Genomic DNA, 20,806 nt, shown 5'->3' with positions numbered 1-20,806 from the left:
ATGGAAAATCCTCCTCCATATAATTCTTCTAAAACTCCGGGTTCTTCTAGCTCATATCAAAAGTTGTACCCTTCACTGTCTGAGCCATCAGAAGAGTTATATCCAATGGTTCAGGTTGCAAATCCTAATCCGGGAGAGGAAAATAAACAACCTACAATACTAGTTTTCCGTCCGTGGTCTCTTGAAGAAGCCAGAAAAGCTGTAGAAGGTGTAACTTCTCCAAAAGAAGATCTTGATAAATGGATCATGGACATGGAGGGGATTTATAATTCCTATGGATTAAATGGATATGAATTTGGCCAAGCCTTGCAATCTTCTTTAGGGAAAGATTGGGCAAAAGTCCGGGGCACTTATACTGGATATTCAATCCGTTCTCCAGGAACTGCTTTACCATACCAAACGACTATGGGAGGTGAACTGCAACGTCAGTGGGATGAAGTTCAACAAAAAGCTAAGGAGGTCTTTGCTAGGCATGCAGATTATTCCCACCTTGGTTCAATTAAACAAAAATCAGGGGAAGATGTGGATGATTTTAAAATCCGTTTTGAAAACGAATATAAATTTCATAGCGGCATTATGTTCAGTGATCACAACGGCTCTCCTTACCAACAACAATTAAAAAATATGTTAATGTCCGGGTTTCTCCCACACATTGCTAAATGGATTAGAAAACATCTGGTAGCATTTAACACCTCCACCGTTCATGAGTTAATGGAGTATGCACGGCATGCAGAGAAACATGCAAAAACAAAGGGAGATGCACAAATCTTCTGGGCAGATTCCACCTCTGACCCAGAGGAAGTGTTTTCATTTCAAAGCACTCGACCCCCTCAAGGAAATAGAGGTGGTTTTCAAGGAAATAGAGGTGGCCCTCGGTCTAGGGGGTTGTCTCAGTTAAGAAATAGAATACCACAAACAGAGGAGGGGTGCTGGATTTGTGGGTCACTAGATCACTGGTCAAAAGAATGTCCTAATCAGAGACAGGCGCCACACCAAAGGGGGAGGAGGAGAGGTCGCAGGGGCAATTCACGACCTTATCAGGCGTGACTAGATGAATCAACTGTTAAAAACGAAGTTCAGACTCAAGTTGTTAATGTGTATGGGGCAATGGAACTATTAAATGCATTAAAAGAAAAGCCGTATATTGTTCTGACTGTCCATGGTCAGCCTGTGACTTTCTTATGTGACTCTGGAGCTTGTAAAACTTGTGTTAAAGACAGTGTAGGACTCAAATCCTCCAATACTCCTATATTTGTAAAATCAGCAAATGGTCAAACTTCACAGGAGTGGATGTCACGCTGTATTGACATCTGTGATCCTCAGACAGGAAAAAGGCTGCACGCCCCTGTTGTAATTTCACCTAGCTGCCCAATTAATCTTTTAGGGCGCGATTTGATGGGAAAATTAGGCATTGCAATTTTCCCTACAAAGGGAGGAATGAAAGCTGTAAGAGTTGAAAACGTTATGGCCACAGTAACTGAAAAACCAATGTATTATGCTCTGCAGCTGCCATTTCTTAAACAGATAAGTGAAAAAAGTGAACTCTTAATCAAAGCAAAAGAGTCTCTGTCTGTCCCTGTTGATGAAACACCGTTAGCAGAACTAGAAGTTATCATGAATGTGTGTTTAACAACAGATGACAGATATGAAAAAAAATTCTTAAAGCAGGCACCAATGTTGGTGACTACTCAGTATTTATATACTGACGGAAATTCATTTGCAGCAGCTTCTGTGCTTCTGCCCACACAACAGCTATCTCTTTATTGCCTACCAGGGGTCCCACATCTGTCTTTGTTTAAAGCTGATGACACACAAAGCAGAGACACAGGTCCCCGTTTAAAAGCAGCAGAAATGGCATCTGATTTTCTGCCTTGTTCTCAAAAATTAGGCTGGACGTACAGTCCGAGTACACAGCTTTGGAGAATGTCGTACAGAGTTCTCTTCGATACAGAACCAAAAGTTACAGATTCTCCTTGACTTAATCTAGATTCTACAGTCCTACTATCGCAGTCTGATGAGGATGACCTACAGACTTTGCCTGCTTCATTATGGTCCACAGGGCCAACAGATGTAGGATTAATTACTATAGTGGAACCAGTCACTATTACTCCAAAATCACAGTGTAGGCCCAGAATAAAACAATACCCGTTAAAACCGGATGCACAGGAAGGAATAAAACCTGTTGTACAGGACCTTTTGGATGCTGGAATAATTAGACCATGTTTTGATTCACCATGTAACACTCCAATTTTTCCAGTACAAAAGGCTGATGGAAAAAATTGGCGGATGATCCAAGATCTCCGAGCTGTAAATGCAGCAGTCCAAACTCGAGCCCCAAACGTTCCAGATCCACACACGTTGCTTAATTCCCTAGACCCAGAAAGCAAATTTTTCACTGTGATCGATTTAAGTAATGCTTTTTTCTCAATACCAGTACATCCTGACTCACAATACTGGTTTGCTTTCACTTTTGAAGGAAAGAAGTATACTTATACGCGTTTGCCACAGGGTTTTGCTGATAGTCCAACTATTTTCACACAAGCAGTTATGACTTGTCTGGAAAGTTTTACTCCGCAAAATGGTAGTCAAATTCTGGTATATGTAGATGATCTTCTCATAGCATCTAAAAGTAAAGCAGCATGTAAAGCAGATTCTCTGCAACTTTTACATCACCTTGCATCTACTGGAAATAAAGTTAGCAAATCAAAATTACAGTGGGTTCAACAACAAGTTCGCTATTTGGGACATCAGATTTCTGAAAATGGGAAAGAAATACATGATGAGCGAAAATCTGCAATAGCGAATGCTCCAAAACCTGTAACAAAAAAACAGATGATGGCTTTTCTAGGCCTCTGTAATTATTGCAGAGCCTGGATCCCACAGTTTGCAGAAAAAACACAACTGCTACTTAATCTCATTTATGAGACTCCTATGGCCATGTCTGAGGTGATAACATGGACACCTGAAGCTGAAAAACAGTTCACAGATTTGAAAACAGAGCTTATCTCATCCACAGTTCTTGCGCTACCTGATTACAGGAAGCCGTTCGTTCAAACTGTTGATTGTAAAAATGGGTTTATGTGTTCAGTCCTGTTACAGTCTCATGGAGGAAAATTAAAACCTATTGCATATTATTCCAAACGGCTAGACTCAGTCGCATCTGCACTTCCTTTATGTCTACAAGCTGTATGCTCAGCTGCTCTAGCGGTAGAAAGTTCAGCAGAAGTGGTCTTATATCACCCACTAAATTTATTAGTCCCTCATGCTGTAGATGTGCTGTTGTTGCAGGCAAAAATGTCTTTTCTATCACCTGCTCGACAGCTCTCCTACACAGCACTTTTGCTTTCTCAGCCTCATTTAACAATTCAGAGATGTACTGTTCTTAATCCTGCTACTCTTGTTCCAACTGCTACAGATGGTGTTCCACATGACTGTGTGTTTGAAACTGAAAAATTACAATTACCTCGTCCAGATTTGTCTGATGTGCCATTAAAAACTGGCAATGTATGGTTTGTGGATGGATCCTGTTCCAAAAATTACAAAGGGGAGACTCAAACAGGTTACGCAGTGGTGACCTCTGCTGGTGAAGTAGTTGAAGCCAAACAGATCAAAGCACATCATTCAGCCCAGGCTGCTGAACTAATTGCTTTGACCAGGGCTTGCGAGTTGGCTAAAGGTCAAGATGTCACTATTTATACTGATAGTCAATATGCATTTTCTACAGTTTTCTTTTTTGCTAAACAATGGGAACGCAGGGGTATGACTACTAGTACTGGCAAATCTGTTACACATGCTAAGCTTCTGTTATCGCTGCTTCAGGCCATACTTTTACCATCTAAGTTGGCCCTTCTCAAATGTGTTGCTCACACTAAAGGGACTGATTTTGTGTCAACTGGTAATCGTTATGCAGATAACACGGCTAAGCTAGCTGCTACAGGCGCTTTTGGTGTGTCAGAGATATATCATGCGACATCACAGGAACTTCTTATTGATCTAGAAATTCTCCTGTCACACCAACAAGCTGCTCACCGTGCTGAACAACGCTCATGGTTCAGTAAGGGTGCTGTTAAGAACACAACAGGCCTTTATATGCTTAACAATAAACCTATTCTTCCTAAAAGTCTTTTTAATGCTGCAGCAATTCTGACTCATAGTTGTTGCCATGTGTCCACAGGTGGGATGGTTCACATAATTCAGCAGCATTTTTCAGCGTTTGGGTTTAATGTATATGCTAAAACTTTCTGTAGAGCATGTACAATCTGTGTAAGACATAATCCACAAGGAAATGTTCGACCAAAGAGGGGTCAATTTCCTAAGCCACAATACCCATTTGAGACTATGCATATGGATTTCATTGAACTTTCTCAAAGTGGTCCCTATAAATATTGCTTAGTGATGATTGATGCTTTTTCTAAATGGGTTGAAATTGTCCCGGCAAAACATGCGGATGCACTAACTGTAGCTAAAGCAATATGCAGAACTATCATTCCAACTCATGGCATCCCACAGAAAATCTACAGTGACAATGGTCCACATTTTGTGAATCAAGTCATTCGGTTAATGGCAGACAGATTGCAGATAACATTAAAAAATCACTGTTCATACCATCCCCAAAGCGCTGGGTTAATTGAAAGAGCAAATTCTACTGTTAAATCCAGACTTAAAAAATGTATGGAAGAAACCAAAAGGCCATGGCCAGAGTGTCTGGATTTAGTGAAAATGTACATGAGAATTGTGCCCACTGGGAATGGTTTAACTCCTTTTGAAATAGTACACGGCAGAGCTTTTAAGCTTCCTTTATTTAAAGACACCACACCACCACCAGATGACAGTGAAAAAACTTTAGCTGATTACATGAAAGAAATGTTACAGTCTAAAGAAGTGTCAAATGCAAATTCACTGCCAGAAGAACCTTTGTCTTCACAGGACCTCCAGGTGGTGAAACCAGGCGATTGGGTTTTCATCAAGGCCATTAAGAGACAGAACTGGGCCTGCCCACGGTGGGAGGGACCGTTTCAAGTGCTTTTGACCACTCCCACTGCAGTAAAGATCGCTGAGAGACCATCCTGGATTCACCTCAGCCACTGTAAGTTGCAGAGAGTGTTGGAGACCTAGGTGGGGGCAGTGGGGAAGTTCTGACTACAAAGGGGTGTGGCTATATAGGGTCACACATCTCAACGTCAGCAGAAGAACTCATCACATCCCTGTTCCATAGAGTCCTAGGTAAACTCTAACATCTCTGTAACTGAGCAAAGATGGGGTCCTCATGGAGATGGGGCCTCTTTTGTGCTGTGGCTGCTGTGTGCGTGTCCTGTTTTTTCAGTCCAACCTCACTAATCCATCTGGGGAGAAGATTTGTCCATACCACTGCTATGAAGATCTGGCTAGGACACCTTCCAGACCATCACCATGACAACATATGGCAGACTTATGTGGAGATGTTGGCCAAAGAACGGAACATGACCAACTGCTACGTCTGCTCGGTGATGCCAAAGTCTACCAGAAAACCTACTCTGTATGTCAGTCCCATGAACAGGTCCCAAGCTGTCTGTTTTGCCTCTTGTGCTTTACGTTTCATGCCAGCGACTCCAGTCAACACTTCAGATGGTGACATCCTGATGAAAAGAGTGTGCACTGGCGTGACGCCCATCTTCACTTACAGTAATGTTACTGGATACCCATCACGGATGAAAGCTGTCACGATGCCAGGGACAAAACATCCGGTCTGTATCCATTCTCCACCAGGAAACTGGACTGTTCGGGTAGGCCATGTACCTGGATGCCAGCAAAATATCACTGATTTATTTCCTAGCTCCGTTTGTCCAAGTGCTGATGGGACTCTAATCCCATGTCCCATGTGGACACCTCGAGGAAATTATCCCACTGAGGGTGGTTGGTTTCTGTGTGGAGGAAGTAATATCTATGCGTCGCTACCCGTGAACTGGTCAGGTACTTGTGCTCCTGTGTTTGTTTCTGATCATACCATCATTGTATCTACTGCAGCAGTACACTCTCATCACCTGCGACGGCGGAGAAATTCAGAAATTGTTTTCCAGCCACATGATCCTATCTGGGGTTCAAATGTTCCCAAAGAACACAAACATTGGAGTACTGCTGGGAAATGGGGACTGTCAATTTTTCCATGGGTTGGAGTAGCAAAATCTATGCTGATGATTGAAACTTTGGATTACAGAATGAAGACCCTGGTAAATATTACCATGGACATTGAGAGAGGACAAAATCAACAACTTAGTGAAATGCGACTGATGGTTCTCCAAAACAGGATGGTGTTAGACATACTTACAGCTAGTCAGGGTGGTGTGTGTGTAATGATAGGAACATCTTGTTGTACTTATATTTCTGATGCTAATGAAACTCATATTGCTGAAGCCATGTCTGCCTTAAAGAATCTGCAACAAGCCATGTTACAGGATGCTGTTCCCTCACAAGGAGATTTCCTTTCTTGGTTCATATCTGGACCATGGTGGCACCTGCTGTTGAAATTAATGATGCCTCTTCTTATTATTCTTTTCTTGTTTTGTATTTTTACTGCCTGCATAATCCCATGTCTAAAATCTCTGATAGCCAAAACTGTTGGACATGTTCTATATCAATATCAACTTGTTGCCTCTATCACTGAGGGGCACCCTGATGTCTAACGTTATGATGGATGCATTGAAAATGTGCCAGCAAGTGATGTATTCCTGATGTCTGTGTTAGACTTCATGCTTAATATGAAAAACAGGTGGGAAATGTTAGGAAAATTATCCTCCTGTTCATTTACTCATGAGTTTATTTTACAAGTTATGTTTTCATATTATTCCTTTTCATATTATTCTTTTCATATTATTCTTTTATATTATTACTCTCATATTATTCTTCTTTTTATATTTACTTAACTTTTCTTTCTTCTGTAGTATATTATTAACTTTGTTTAGGATGTTTGCTTAGAAGCTAAAAACGTTAAACATTCATGTGTTATTAGTTCCATATGTAACTGATTAGTTGTGGTCAGCCACATGCCCTTATAAGGGCATGTCCATAGGAGGTTTCAGAATGTAAAGACGGTTGGTCAATTCTCTGTGTGACTGTGTGAAGAGAAGCCCAACCTCCTTTTTCTATACAATAAAGAGAAATGCAAAGAAAGAACTGGCAGAATTGAGTCCAGACAGTGTTTGACAGCGATTCGTCGCGTCTGTTCTCAATTCTCCTATTCTGCAGAAAAGAAATCAAAAGAAACCTAATCTCTGTCTCTGGCTGATTCTTTGCAGGTTGTGACAAAATAAACCTATCATAATTTCTCTGTGCACAACATTTCAAATGTTCTAATAATTGCAATGGATAAACATATTTTTAAATGTTTAGTTTCCCCTGATGGAAATCCTGATACGTCAACGACCCTGAAACAGACGTTCCTCCAAAATCTCAGTGATTTCCTTTTCTTTCAGTCTTGCATCCACATCAGCAGAAAGAGGTTTTGAAAGCACTGAAATATCATCAGTAGCAATAATTTCAGCATTTAAAAGCTCAAATCTGACTTCATCTAGTTGAGTATCAAGTCCTTGAATGGGAGGTTTTAGACTCCTGGGTAGTTTGAGCAGTGAATGTAACAAACAGCCATTGATAGAAAAAGCTGCTGTTCCTGTAAATGAAGTCAACATGACAGTTTGATTTGATATGTCAGCCTCCTCTCCATCAGTAGAAGAGGCTACTGATGGATCTGATGATCCAGAGCAGTGCTTGCTTCAGAGTCAATACATTTAATCAGGTGGGATTTTCCACTTCCTGCTCCACCGTTGACATAGAAGTAAAATGGATGAGGGTTCAAAGCACAGAAACACTGAATACACCAGTCTCTTACTGCACAGTTTGGTGTCTCCATTGGTGGATTGATGGGAAAACTGAGAGCATCAATTTACTGGACTGAACTGGAGATTGATAAAACACGGAGTGGAGTTTTCTTCTGTGCACTTTTGTGCCATAAATGGATTGGAAACCAAATCTGGAAAGAGTTTGACTGGAAAGTAAAAACCAGATTACTCCATTAAAAAGTTTCATTTCCAGGATTCCAACCACAGATAGATGTTGGAGGAATTTGTGGAATGGTCGGTCATCACACACGTCTTCTGGGACTGACCACAAATAAAGACCTTCTGGGAGGAAATGAAACAGGAGATTGAGGACATTCTAAGGACAGATCTCCCCATGGAGCCTCTTCTATTTCTGCTGGACATAAACACCAAGGATTTACTCACTAAAGATCAATGTTACATATTGTTGCACCTTCTGCTACTAGTAGCAAGAAAGACAATTACACTAAACTGGATTAAATCCTGTTCACCAACTGTTGCTGAGTGGAGAAAAACTGGAACATGACAACATGATGGAGCGTCTGACTGAACAACTAGACATGAAAATAGATCATTAAATATGTAGAAAATAAATATTGGATTTGAAAATTAAATGTTCAGTTTGGAAAATACATTTTCACATTTTTTCTCTATGACATGATGAATAAACTAAAATACTGTTCTTATTTAATTAAGAATAATTAATTAATATATTTTTGTACATACTTACCAGTTTTTAGTGTTTTTCTTTTATTTTTAAAAGTTATTCTTTTTTAAACATGTTTTGTACACCAATGTTAAATTTGTGGAAAGTCTAATATTTATTATAAACTAACAGCTGCCATCATAGGTGGGTTTAGTACCCAGATGTGATACTCTAATGACGTATCACATATATTTCAATATATTGAAATATAGTTCAATATATTTTTAGTAAGTAACTGTGCAATAAACTACACAAGTAAGAGCAACAAAGTATTTGGTGAAATGGCTTTTATTAACTACTGTTTTACTGATCATAATGTGCAATGTAATATTACCCATTTATTTCAGCAGACATGAATAAAAATGAAGTTATGTGCACTGTTAGGTATTTTAAAACCAAAAATGAAAAATATTAATACAAGACAACAAATGAAGGTTTGAAGAAACCAAACATAAACATTTATCTGTGTATCATGTTTTATTTTTTATGGATTAAAATGTGTTCTTCATTCAGTTAAGTTACTCGCATTAGGTTGCATATCAACAAAATTTACTCAAGAGTTTTACATATGGAAAAATAGTCATAATTTGTTTTTTGTCAAAAGTTACAGAGTAATTGAGTAAATATTTAATTAGTTAATACCTGCCCTTGGCTGTTTGAGCAATATCACTTTTACAGTTTCTAATAATTGTTGCAGAATATATATTTGTTATGTGTAAGCCATTGTGACTTGTATAATTAATTGTTAAATCCTACAAAACAGTAACAATAATGTTAAAAAATCTACAGTGATTAATTTCAAACATGCATTTTTTCTACCAATCATTTGTATATTTCCTGATGTGTAATAACCTTTTTTTAATGTTAGTAGCTATTACGTTGTGTCCTCGCTCTATTTTGAGTGGGAATTAACCATGTCTCGTTCAAACTTATCTGCAAAGTATAAAGATGTTGTTTTTTAATTTTATTCATTTCTTTTTGTTCCTGCAGGATTCCATATATTCAGATGTGGCCTACCCTGGAGAGACACATCTCACTTTCATTGCCGGAACTGTTTTTCAGCCATTGACAGAAGGGACAGGTTTGTTAATCATTTGGTTAACCAGGCAATGACTTTCAATATGGTGTCCAGCTGTGCATCAGCCCAGCCACCTGTCCAGCCAGCAACTACCAACAGGAAACAGGAAACAGTCATGTAGTCCACACCTGGTTTCCACCTCTTTCCCTTGACCCAGCACTACACCTACCAGTACATATTTTTGCTTTGGATGTCAGATTCACCACAATATATTAATTTTGTGATTTAATTGGAAGCTGCAGGCACAAGATCTGGACTGGGTTCTGATTCCTGTGTGGCGTCCTGGACATTGGACACTATGTGTTAGTACAATACTTATTTACATATTTACTGCATTTCTTGACACTTGTCTAATTCATTTTTTACTCTGCGGTAGTGTTCATCATCAGTGTGACATATTTTTTCAGATTCTGAAACCTAAGCAAAGGGAGATTTTCTTCCTTGATTCTATCAGTGGCTTCACAGATGAAAACCACATCAAAACATTAAGGTTTTATAGGAATGAGTTTGAAAGTGGCATGTGTTCAGCATGTTGTTCCGTTGTTCCACGGAGGCAAAGGTTCAGCATTAATCTTCATATTTATGTAAGAGTAAATATCCAAATTGAATTTGTGGATAACGTTTTAATGCCTGGAATCCAATAGGACATACATTTTCTAAGCAGTCTTGTTTCTTTTTAAACAAGACGTGGGTTAAAGCTGGACCATCAAGAGACCGTTCTGTCTCACATCTGTCTTTCATTCTCATACATGTTTATAATTTTTATGTTGTGAAATATACCCTTGCTAATTTTTAACTTAAAAACTTTGTATCATCAGAGAAGTCTGTCTTCAGATGTCATCTGGACCATGGACAGAATTTGTTGGCAATGATGTTAAGGTGAGATGTTCTGATGGGAAACTTGTGGTTCTTTAGAGCTACAAGATGCTTATTTCCAACCATTCCTGCTTTAAATGTTTATAATCAATACTGTGGGTAAGGCTGTTGTCCTTTACCTCAATCTGATTGTTATAGTAATGACACATTAATTTTCTTCCCCCTTCTTGAATTTTCTCTTAAACACCACAGGGATTGCCTAAACAAGGACTGTCCAACAACTGTGTAATGTTTGTAGTGATGCTAACATCCGCCTCCACCCACCATATTGTTGTATGGTTTGTATAGACGTAATAATCACATTTTTCTCAACAGTATGCACTACTTTGTGATGGGAGCATCATTTGATTTCAGCGAGGTAAGGAAACAGATGAGAGTCTCTGCTTTCTGTTGGAGATTTCATTAAATGTGAAGCTGTGACGTCCACAGAATGATATGATGACAATACGAAGATGGTGGTCTCTCACTCTCTGGAGAAACTTCCCTGTGAAGTAAGAACAATAATGGTGCACTGTACCACGTCATGTTACACATATGGCAGATTTTTTAAGAAAACCTTCAATATGTCCTTTTAAAACAGGGGCCCCCAAAGTCGGCCCTCGAGGGCCGGCATCCTGCACGTTTTAGTTCTCTCCCTGGTGGAACCAACAACCTTTTCAGCGTGTCAGTTTTCTTCTTAGGCCGTCTAACGAGCCGTCATTGGATCCAGGTGCATTAAACTAGGGAGAAACTAAAACATGCAGGATGCTGGCCCTCCAGGACCGACTTTGGGGCCCCTGGTCTGACTGAACAACTAGACATGAAAATAGATAATTAAATATGTAGTTTTGAAAATAAATACTGAATTTGAAAATTAAATGTTTAGTTTGCAAAATAAATATTTATTTTGAAGTTAAATATTTAGCTAAATTATTATTTTCAAAAATTTTGTTTTCAAAGTAAATATTTAGCTTGTGAATTAAATATTTAGTTTAGAATGAACGTATGGATGACATGGTGAAAATACTAGTTTGAAAAATGCATTTTCACATTTTTTCTTTATGACATGATGAATAAACTAAAATACTATTCTTCATTTTTTGTTACTATCAATCATCACTACAGCCATGATCAAAAGTAAGTACACCCTCATTTTTATCAGAACTTCTCTCCTTCCTCATGAAGATTTTATCAACCTGCCTCTGATTTCACCTCAGAGCTTCTACTTCCTGGTTCTGTTGCTCTGAAGGAAAAAACTACAAGCCAGGTGGACTGTGACGTCATCAGTTATACAACATCCGTCACATTTACTTTCGGTTTGAATTTACCTGTTCAGGTGTGGCGTCAGTTCGTTAGTTGGGTCTCAGTCTGTTGTTTAAATTTTCTTCTTTAACTCATTGGATCGTTTGAACAAACTGTAAGTTTGATTTGTTTATTTCTTGAACTTTTTCATCACTTTAACTTTTTCCTGATTGCTTCTAATCTCTGACGTTTGGAGAAAAGTTTCACTTCTGATTTCAGCTGAAACTTTAATATCTCTGCTGTTTGAAGGCTAATCTACAGGATTATTAGATTATTGATGAACTGGAATCAAACAACATGATGAACAGCTGATGTTTCACTGTTTTCTTCTCCGAACTGATTCATGTTTTTATTTCCTGGTACCGAACTCTAGTCTCCACCATTAACGTCAGCAACAGTTTCCTGTTGCTTCCTTTTAAAATAAAATATTATTAAAATGGGTTTGATTCAGTCAGATGATTAAATAGTTCATCTTTAATGGAACGAATAATCCACTTATAGAAATTAATAGTTGTGAACTATAAGACTTGTTCAGGTTGAATCAGTGAATGTAAATGTTGCTCCATGTCTCCATCTAGTGGACTGATAGTAGAAGTGCAGCAGCTGATGGCAGCTTCCTCTGCCTCTCTGCTGTCTGACTGCATTCACCTGACACTGATATGAAGCAGAGAAGAAGAGCCAATCAGAGGAGGAGCAGCTGATCTTTTTCCAGCTCTAATGATGTAAAGGATGATCAGAGTTGATGTGCAGATGAATGATGTGTGTTTCCTCTGCAGGTGAAGGTAGAAAGTGTGTGTGAGCTGATGTGAATTCAGCAGCATGGATCAGTGTGAGGACAGAGAGGAGGGAGTCCCTCCCTCTAAAACCACTCTGTGTGGGGAAGATGAGAGCCAGAGCAAAGGTCAGAGGTGAGGTCACCATCTCTAACTGTCCACAGCCCTTTTCACACAGCGTTCACTATATCAGGCCAGAACAGACGTGGTGATGAAGCTGCTGCTGCTCCTCTTTGCTGATTAAGTTTTAATCATCATGTTTCTGTCAGGATCCATCAGAGACTCAAACCAGAACCAGAACCAGAACCAGAACCCAGCTGTGTGTCCTTTAAGAGTGACAAGTCAAAGGATGAGAACATTTTCTTTAAATCTCCTGGATCTCCATCATCAGAGAGGTGAGCTGTTTCTAACTGCTGTAACTGTTCAGTTTATATCTGTTATTGTGACCATCCAATATTAATTTAACACACAAACACAAAAGGCAGAAGTGAGTTTAATTTCTAGATAGATATTTGGATTGTTCTCTAGATCTAAATTTAATTTATTTTCCAGACAGAGTAAAGCTGAAAGAAAAAGGATTTTATTAATTAATTTTATGATTAAAGTTTCATCTCTGTGGTTCAAACATCATCCAACATAGTGGATTATTAACCATTTCCACAGTTATGCTTAAAAAATATCTCATGTGGATATCTTTCAGAACCAGATGATCTCTAACTGACACCATAAATAAGCAACTGGATCATTCTCTGAATTTGGTGCATTTTGTGTCTCTCAGGTTTATCTCAAATATTTTCATATAATGCAACCAACATTTTTAAAGAAAAATCAAGTATTGGAAATATCCATGTTTATTGGTAATATAACACGCAAATATATTTTAAAAATTATGTTTTGAGAGATTTGATGGGTTGTTGAAGCGTAGAGGTCAGCCAAATGAGCATGTCCCCACTGACCAATGTTAATTTTTCACTGAATATAAAACAAATTAAACTAACCAGTAACTGCAACTTATTTGTACCATTTTAAACATTTTAGGTATACTTTAATCTAAATAAAAGAAATGTCATGTCCTCAACCTCCAACGCCTTGCCGGAGTCGACACTCAGCTAAACTCCTCTCCAAAGGATCACACAGACTAGAGCGCTTGCGTTGAGTCTTTAATGAAGCCAGATGGAGTAGGTGTAAAACTATGAAATAAACATACAAACTTTGAATAATACACAGTAGCAGTTAATACAGCACCCACAAGTATACTCGGTCGCTACAACGAAAGTATTAGCTCAAAGCCGTAAGTTCTCACAAAGCGGTATTGCATTTACAAATGATTAACTTATGCTTATATAACGAATATTAACATAACTCTTATACGTACCGACAGTGCTTTCTAGGACCAATTGTATAGGAGTAGCCGTGTTACTGCGAAAACAATGCGTTGCATTGTCCTGACTTGTCTGCTCTCTAATGACGTCATTAACGCCCGACTCTTAAAGTGATGTACATAAATTTCACCACTAGATGGCGACATTGAACGCTTAAATCTTATAACCTGTAGAATGTCAACTGACATAACATCACAAGAAATATGAAGAAAAATATATGAATTATTTATAAAATTTTACTTTTTAATCATGTCCCTCCAGTTTTGTTTAACCCTGTAACAGCAGACCAATCCCTCCTTTTTATAAATAATGGTTCAGTCCAATTTCCTCAGCACCCTGGAAGTGACATTACTTAAGTTTTTTCCCGCTCACACTGTAAAGAGATTTAAGTGTTAATATAGTTTCTTACCGATATTTTATTATTTTTTTATCCAAACATCGTCATTGTCAAGCTCAACCTTTCAACACCTTTAGGCATGTAAATGATAATTATTGTTGTTTGGGAAAAAGTAAAGAATGGTCTTTGAAACATATTAATTTATTGTTTTCATCATATCATATGTTGCTCCATAACCTAGCTAATGTGGACTTATGGCAACTTTTAGTAAAAATCTTCAACCCCGTTACAGTCTGGTCAACTGTTACAATGGGTTCAACCGTTATTTGATACATTGTTATGATTTTTTATAATAACTGCAAATATTAGACTAATATTTGTTGGACTGTATGCAAAGTTTAAAGAATGATTCAGAAACATAAAAAGCCTGATTTAATGTTTATTTTAAAGTATATTTTTATGATTTATGAAAAGAGCTTTTACATCAAACACATTTCCACTGGGAAATACCTGGTAAAGCCAGTCTGGTCCATCAGGACTTGGTTCCTGTGTGCATTATGAGAGCAGTTCAGCAGGGAAGGAAAGCTTCATGATGTGGTTGGTGAGATCTGCTGGAACTCAAGCAAACTGAGCTGATGTGGACCATCAGAGGTTCTGCTGGTTTTAATGGGATCAGCAGAAACATTAAATCTTTACAGCTACTTAGTTCACCTGGTTCACTTCTCACATCCAGATATTACTTCATGGACCTTTACCTTCTGATTGTCTCTGTGTGGACAGATACAATATGATCTCACTGGCTTCCAGGGATCTACAGGATCCATTTTAAAATCCTCACTATAACATCCAGGAGAGGACCCCACATGGACACACACCCACATATCTCAAACCTCCTCCATGTCCACATCACCTCAGATCTAGTCATCAGAACCTGATGGATGTCCCACACTGTCCTGAAGACCTGTGTGGACAGAGCCTTCACTTCAACTGTCCCCAAGCTCTGGGAAACTGTCTCCACCAGCATCAGATCTAATGACAGTTTTCTAGGTGATTTTGGTGTTACTGCTCTTCATCCTTGTAGTTCATCTTCCTCTTTTTAACTTCACTCCATTTTGTTCATATGATGCTCTGTTTTTCTACTTCAAGTACATTTAATGTGAAAGTCTTGGTGATTTCATTTCTGAATACTGCTGGATGAATATTTGTTGACTTCCTAATTGTTCCTGGTTCCTCCACAGAGTGGACCAGCAGAGCTCAGAGGTTCCCAGTGGTCCGTCTGCCCAGCAGCATCAAACACAGCTGGACTCCATATTTATGGTCTGTACATGAACAACAACTTTTCCAAGCGTTCTGTTCACAGTCATCTCCATGCTGCACTTTGTAGACCAGAGGACTGTCAGTCTGTCAAACATCCATCTGGTGTTTGGCTCCATGATTTCAGTCTGATGTTTCCTTCATCTATTATTCTATTCCAGACGTTGGAGGACAACATTGTCACTTTTCTGAAGAACGAGCTGAAGAAGATCCATAAGATTCTGAGTCCAAATGACCCAGAATGTTCAGAGAGTCAGACAGATGTTGATGATGTGTTGGAAGGTGAGGATGAAGAACAGAGGAGGAGCAGCAGAGAGGCAGTGATGAAGATCACACTGAACTTCCTGAGGAGGATGAAGCAGGAGGAGCTGGCTGACCATCTGGAGAGCAGTAAGAGGATTTCTACAAAGATTTGACCTGATGGATAAATCACACATTTACTGAAATTTGAAGAGATGGAAACACATTTATGCAAAACACCTTCAGAATCTGATTTTATTTAGTTCTTGATTTTACTTTTTGTCTTATTTTAGAACGTCTTGCTGCAGTTTGTCAACATCAACTTAAATCTGGTCTGAAGAAGAAGTTCCAGTCTGTGTTTGAGGGGATTGCTAAAGCAGGAAGTCCAACCCTTCTGAACCAGATCTACACAGAGCTCTACATCACAGAGGGAGGGACTGGAGAGGTCAATGATGAACATGAGGTCAGACAGATTGAAACAGCATCCAGGAAACCACACAGACCAGAAACAACAATCAGACAAGAAGACATCTTTAAAGTCCCACCTGGAACAGATCAACCAATCAGAACAGTGATGACAAAGGGAGTGGCTGGCATTGGGAAAACAGTCCTAACACAGAAGTTCACTCTGGACTGGGCTGAAGACAAAGCCCACCAGAACATCCAGTTCATATTTCCATTCACCTTCAGAGAGCTGAATGTGCTGAAGGAGAAAAAGTTCAGCTTGGTGGAACTTGTTCATCATTTCTTTTCTGAAACCAAAGAAATCTGCAGCTTTGAACACTTCCAGGTTCTGTTCATCTTTGATGGTCTGGATGAGAGTCGACTTCCTCTGGACTTCCACAACAAGGAGATCCTGACTGATGCTACAGAGTCCACCTCAGTGGACGTTCTGCTGACAAACCTTATCAGGGGGAAACTGCTTCCCTCTGCTCTCCTCTGGATAACCACACGACCTGCAGCAGCCAATCAGATCCCTCCTCAGTATGTTGGCATGGTGACAGAGGTCAGAGGGTTCAATGACCCACAGAAGGAGGAGTACTTCAGGAAGAGATTCAGAGATAAGGAGCAGGCCAGCAGGATCATCTCCCACATGAAGACATCACGAAGCCTCCACATCATGTGCCACATCCCAGTCTTCTGCTGGATCACTGCTACAGTTCTGGAGGATGTGTTGGAGACCAGAGATGGAGGAGAGCTGCCCAGAACCCTCACTGAGATGTACATCCACTTCCTGGTGGTTCAGACCAAAGTGAAGAAGGTCAAGTATGATGGAGGAGCTGAAACAGATCCACACTGGAGTCCAGAGAGCAGGAAGATGATCAAGTCTCTGGGAAAACTGGCTTTTGATCAGCTGCAGAAAGGAAACCTGATCTTCTATGAATCAGACCTGACAGAGTGTGGCATCGATATCAGAGCAGCCTCAGTGTACTCAGGAGTGTTCACACAGATCTTTAAAGAGGAGAGAGGGCTGTACCAGGACAAGGTGTTCTGCTTCGTCCATCTTAGTGTTCAGGAGTTTCTGGCTGCTCTTCATGTTAATCTGACCTTCATCAACTCTGGGGTCAACCTGTTGGAAGAAAATCCACCATCATTTTTTTAAAAATTTTATTACAAATCAAATATAAATAATGTCCATCAGAGAGCTGTTGACCAGGCCTTACAGAGTCCAAATGGACACCTGGACTTGTTCCTCCGCTTCCTCCTGGGACTTTCACTGCAGACCAATAGGAGACTCCTACAAGGTCTGCTGACAAAGACAGGAAGTAGCTCACAGACCAACCAGGAAACAGTTCAGTACATCAAGGAGAAGATCAATGAAAATGTTTCTGCAGAGAAAAGCATCAATCTGTTCCACTGTCTGAATGAACTGAATGATCGTTCTCTAGTGGAGGAGATCCAACAGTCTCTGAGTTCAGGATGTCTCTCCACAGATAAACTGTCTCCTGCTCAGTGGTCAGCTCTGGGTTTCATCTTAGTGTCATCAGGAAAAGATCTGGATGTGTTTGACCTGAAGAAATATTCTGCTTCAGAGGAGGTTCTTCTGAGGCTGTTGCCAGTAGTTAAAGCCTCCAACAAAGCTCTGTAAGGACACTGATTGTTTTGCCAGTTTTTTTTTAATAGAAATATGCTAATGATGAGGTAAATATATATATTAGTGTTTCAGTTTAGGGCTGCACAGTGGTGCAGTTGGTAGCACTGTTGTCTTGCAGCAAGAAGGTCCTGGGTTCGATACCCGGCCTGGGTCTTTCTGCACGGAGTTTGCATGTTCTCCCTGTGCATGTGTGGGTTCTTTCCGGGTTGTCCAGCTTCCTCCCACAGTCCAAAAACATGACTGTTAGGTTGATTGGTCTCTCCAATTTCTCCCTAGGTGTGTGTGTGTGTCAATGTTTGTTTGTCCTGTGCGTCTCTGTGTTGCCCTGCGACAGGCTGGCAACCTGTCCAGGGTGACACCGCCTCTCACCTGGAACGTTAGCTTGAGATAGGCACCAGCACCTCCTGACCCCATTAGGGACAAGGGTGTAAGAAAATGGATGGATTGATGTTTCAGTTTATACATTGTTGCATTGTCTCTTCAAATTGTCTCACTGGGGGGGATGTGTAAAGGAGACAGAGACTTACTTCAGCAGCTGAACATTAATATTACATATAAAAGCAGCAAAACTTCTCCTCTTTATGTTAAAATTTAAATTGTATTAATTTAGCTAATTGTGGAATTTTATAATTCTATTTCTAGCCTCCTTGTTGCCTGTAGTTCTGTCCTTTAAGGCTGGAGGAATAACTATAGAATGAACTATTTCACAACAAAAGGCAACGTAAATATGTGTAAAATAAGATAGTTCCTTCTCTGTCCAAGAAAAACATAGAAAAATACTATTTTTAAGAAGTGATTAATAACAGATGTTTCTCTCTGTCTCCTCAGACTGAGTGACTGTAACCTCTCAGAGAGAAGCTGTGAAGCTCTGTCCTCAGTTCTCAGCTCCCAGTCCTCCAGTCTCAGAGAACTGGACCTGAGTAACAATAACCTGCAGGATTCAGGAGTGAAGCTTCTCTCTGCTGGACTGAAGAGTCCAAACTGCAACCTGGAAACTCTCAGGTAACTCTGGGCACTTGACAAATTGCTGCATCTTAGGAGCAGAAAGAAACATTATTACAGATCCCAGCAGTTGCTTTGCTTTCTTATTTATTCCACATGTTTCAAATCCGTCCGTCCGTCCATCAGTTCAGACCTTGGGTTCTACCTCAATGTTCTCATCATGTGATGAATTGTGTGTCTGCAGCTTATCAGGCTGTTTGGTCTCAGAGGAAGGCTGTGCTTCTCTGGCCTCAGCTCTGACCTCCAACCCCTCCCATCTGAAAGAGTTGGACCTGAGCTACAATCATCCAGGAGACTCAGGAGTGAAGCTGCTGTCGGCTGGACTGAAGGATCCACACTGGAGACTGGAAGCTCTCAGGTATGGAGGAACCTGCTGCAGGAGCAGAGAAGGTCTGATAGAGGAGGAAGAGGGAGAAATGTCTTTAGTCAGTCTGCTGGGAAACATTTAGTTTGAAGCTAAATGTTTAATTTGATAATTCAATATTTAGACGCCTCATCTGGAGGCAGAGATCATTACCCAATTTTCTGGAATATTCTCCAGACTAAGAACGGCTCACAAGGAAAATTAAAGAGTGGGATGGGTTTAATAGTTTAATAGGGACTCTGACTAAATTAATAAAAGAAGTTCAGTTAGATTTCCATGATGATCTACTTATGGCAGAAAGGACTTTAAAACAATATTTGATGGAGCTCCAGACCAATCAGCCCCAAGAAGCAAAGATGAGAAGAAAAGTAACTCCATGTTGGTCAGATGGATGTTTAAAAGTTATGGGAGAGAAAAATAAAGAACTTTAGATTTTAAACAAAACTCACAACTTTCAGGATTTAATAAAATATAAATTACATAAAAAGTGAAGAAAACTATTCATGAGGCAAAGAAAGAAAGTGAGAATTTTAACAGTTTCATCCATTTAGTAGTTTGATCTCCACCAGGGGGCGACATCTGGTGGAGATCATCATCTCTCCTGATGAAAGGAATCAGGAGAGACTGGAAATCCCTTGTTTTCCAGAGGAAATGAAGAATTGCAGTGAATGATGGTGAAAAAGTAGAATTGTGCTCTGTTGACTGTGGTAGAAATTAAAAAACAATAATAAGACCTTTTAGACAGATCCAAGAAAAGACTAATATGTTTAGGTTTTCAGTAGTTGGGAAAGCTTTTGGGATTGTTCAATAAAGTTTGGGAAAAATTCCCAACGTCTTGGAAAAAGGCAGAGACCCTTCATGTTGGAAAACCAGGGAAATATCCATCCGACCAATCAGATTCCAGATCCACAGCTCTGACGTCACATTTAGGATAAATAATGGAATCGTAATAAGAGAAAGAAAAACATTTTATTGATAAAGTAGAGGGATGATATCAGCCCATCAGATGGTTTAGAAGAGGGAGAGGAAGCATCATGGGACTGCAGAGGTCCTTCACCTGATCCTGGTTGTTGGGACAAGAACTTTGTTACTGAACTTAAGGACATTTTTCATGTTTCTGTAAGTAGATTTATTGGTGGGAACTTTTACTCCACTACATTTTACAGTATCTGTACTTTCTACTTCACTACATTTCTATGCGTTACAAGTTACATCCAAGTCGCTTTGCGCTTTTTGATTTGTTGGTTAGTTTGAAAGTAATCAATGATTCTGGTGTCGCCTTTGCCTCCCTGATATCATGAACTGCTAGCTTTCAAAAATTCACAATCAAATCTGAAAAACATATCGAGGAAAGTTAAGCTGCTAAACGCTGTCTGAGTTTTGGGTGTTAAACTGATTTAGGTTAGAGAAGTTTTATGTAATCTTACCAAGCTTCTAGTTTAAATCGACTGCAATAAATAAAACAATTAAATAGTTGTAAGCAGCTGAACTGGCAGTAACATTGATTA

The 20,806-nt window shown here is 39.5% G+C and overlaps 1 protein-coding gene and 1 long non-coding RNA gene across 2 annotated transcripts in view; both read left to right on the top strand.

Moving 5' to 3' along the window:
* The window catches only part of LOC116724472 (NACHT, LRR and PYD domains-containing protein 3-like), a 331,270-nt gene that overhangs the window by 20,686 nt on the left and 289,778 nt on the right, over positions 1 to 20,806 (top strand). The window lies entirely within an intron of this gene.
* Positions 9,765 to 11,395, top strand: LOC116724680 (uncharacterized). Its single transcript, XR_004340236.1, has 3 exons — positions 9,765 to 10,513; positions 10,703 to 10,868; positions 10,940 to 11,395. It is a non-coding gene; the product is annotated as an uncharacterized LOC116724680 (long non-coding RNA).

This window comes from Xiphophorus hellerii, chromosome 8, assembly GCF_003331165.1.
Source record: "Xiphophorus hellerii strain 12219 chromosome 8, Xiphophorus_hellerii-4.1, whole genome shotgun sequence".
Taxonomy (NCBI): Eukaryota; Metazoa; Chordata; class Actinopteri; order Cyprinodontiformes; family Poeciliidae; genus Xiphophorus; species Xiphophorus hellerii.
Note: the sequence above shows the minus strand (reverse complement) of the source record. Positions and strands in the feature narration are given on the sequence as shown.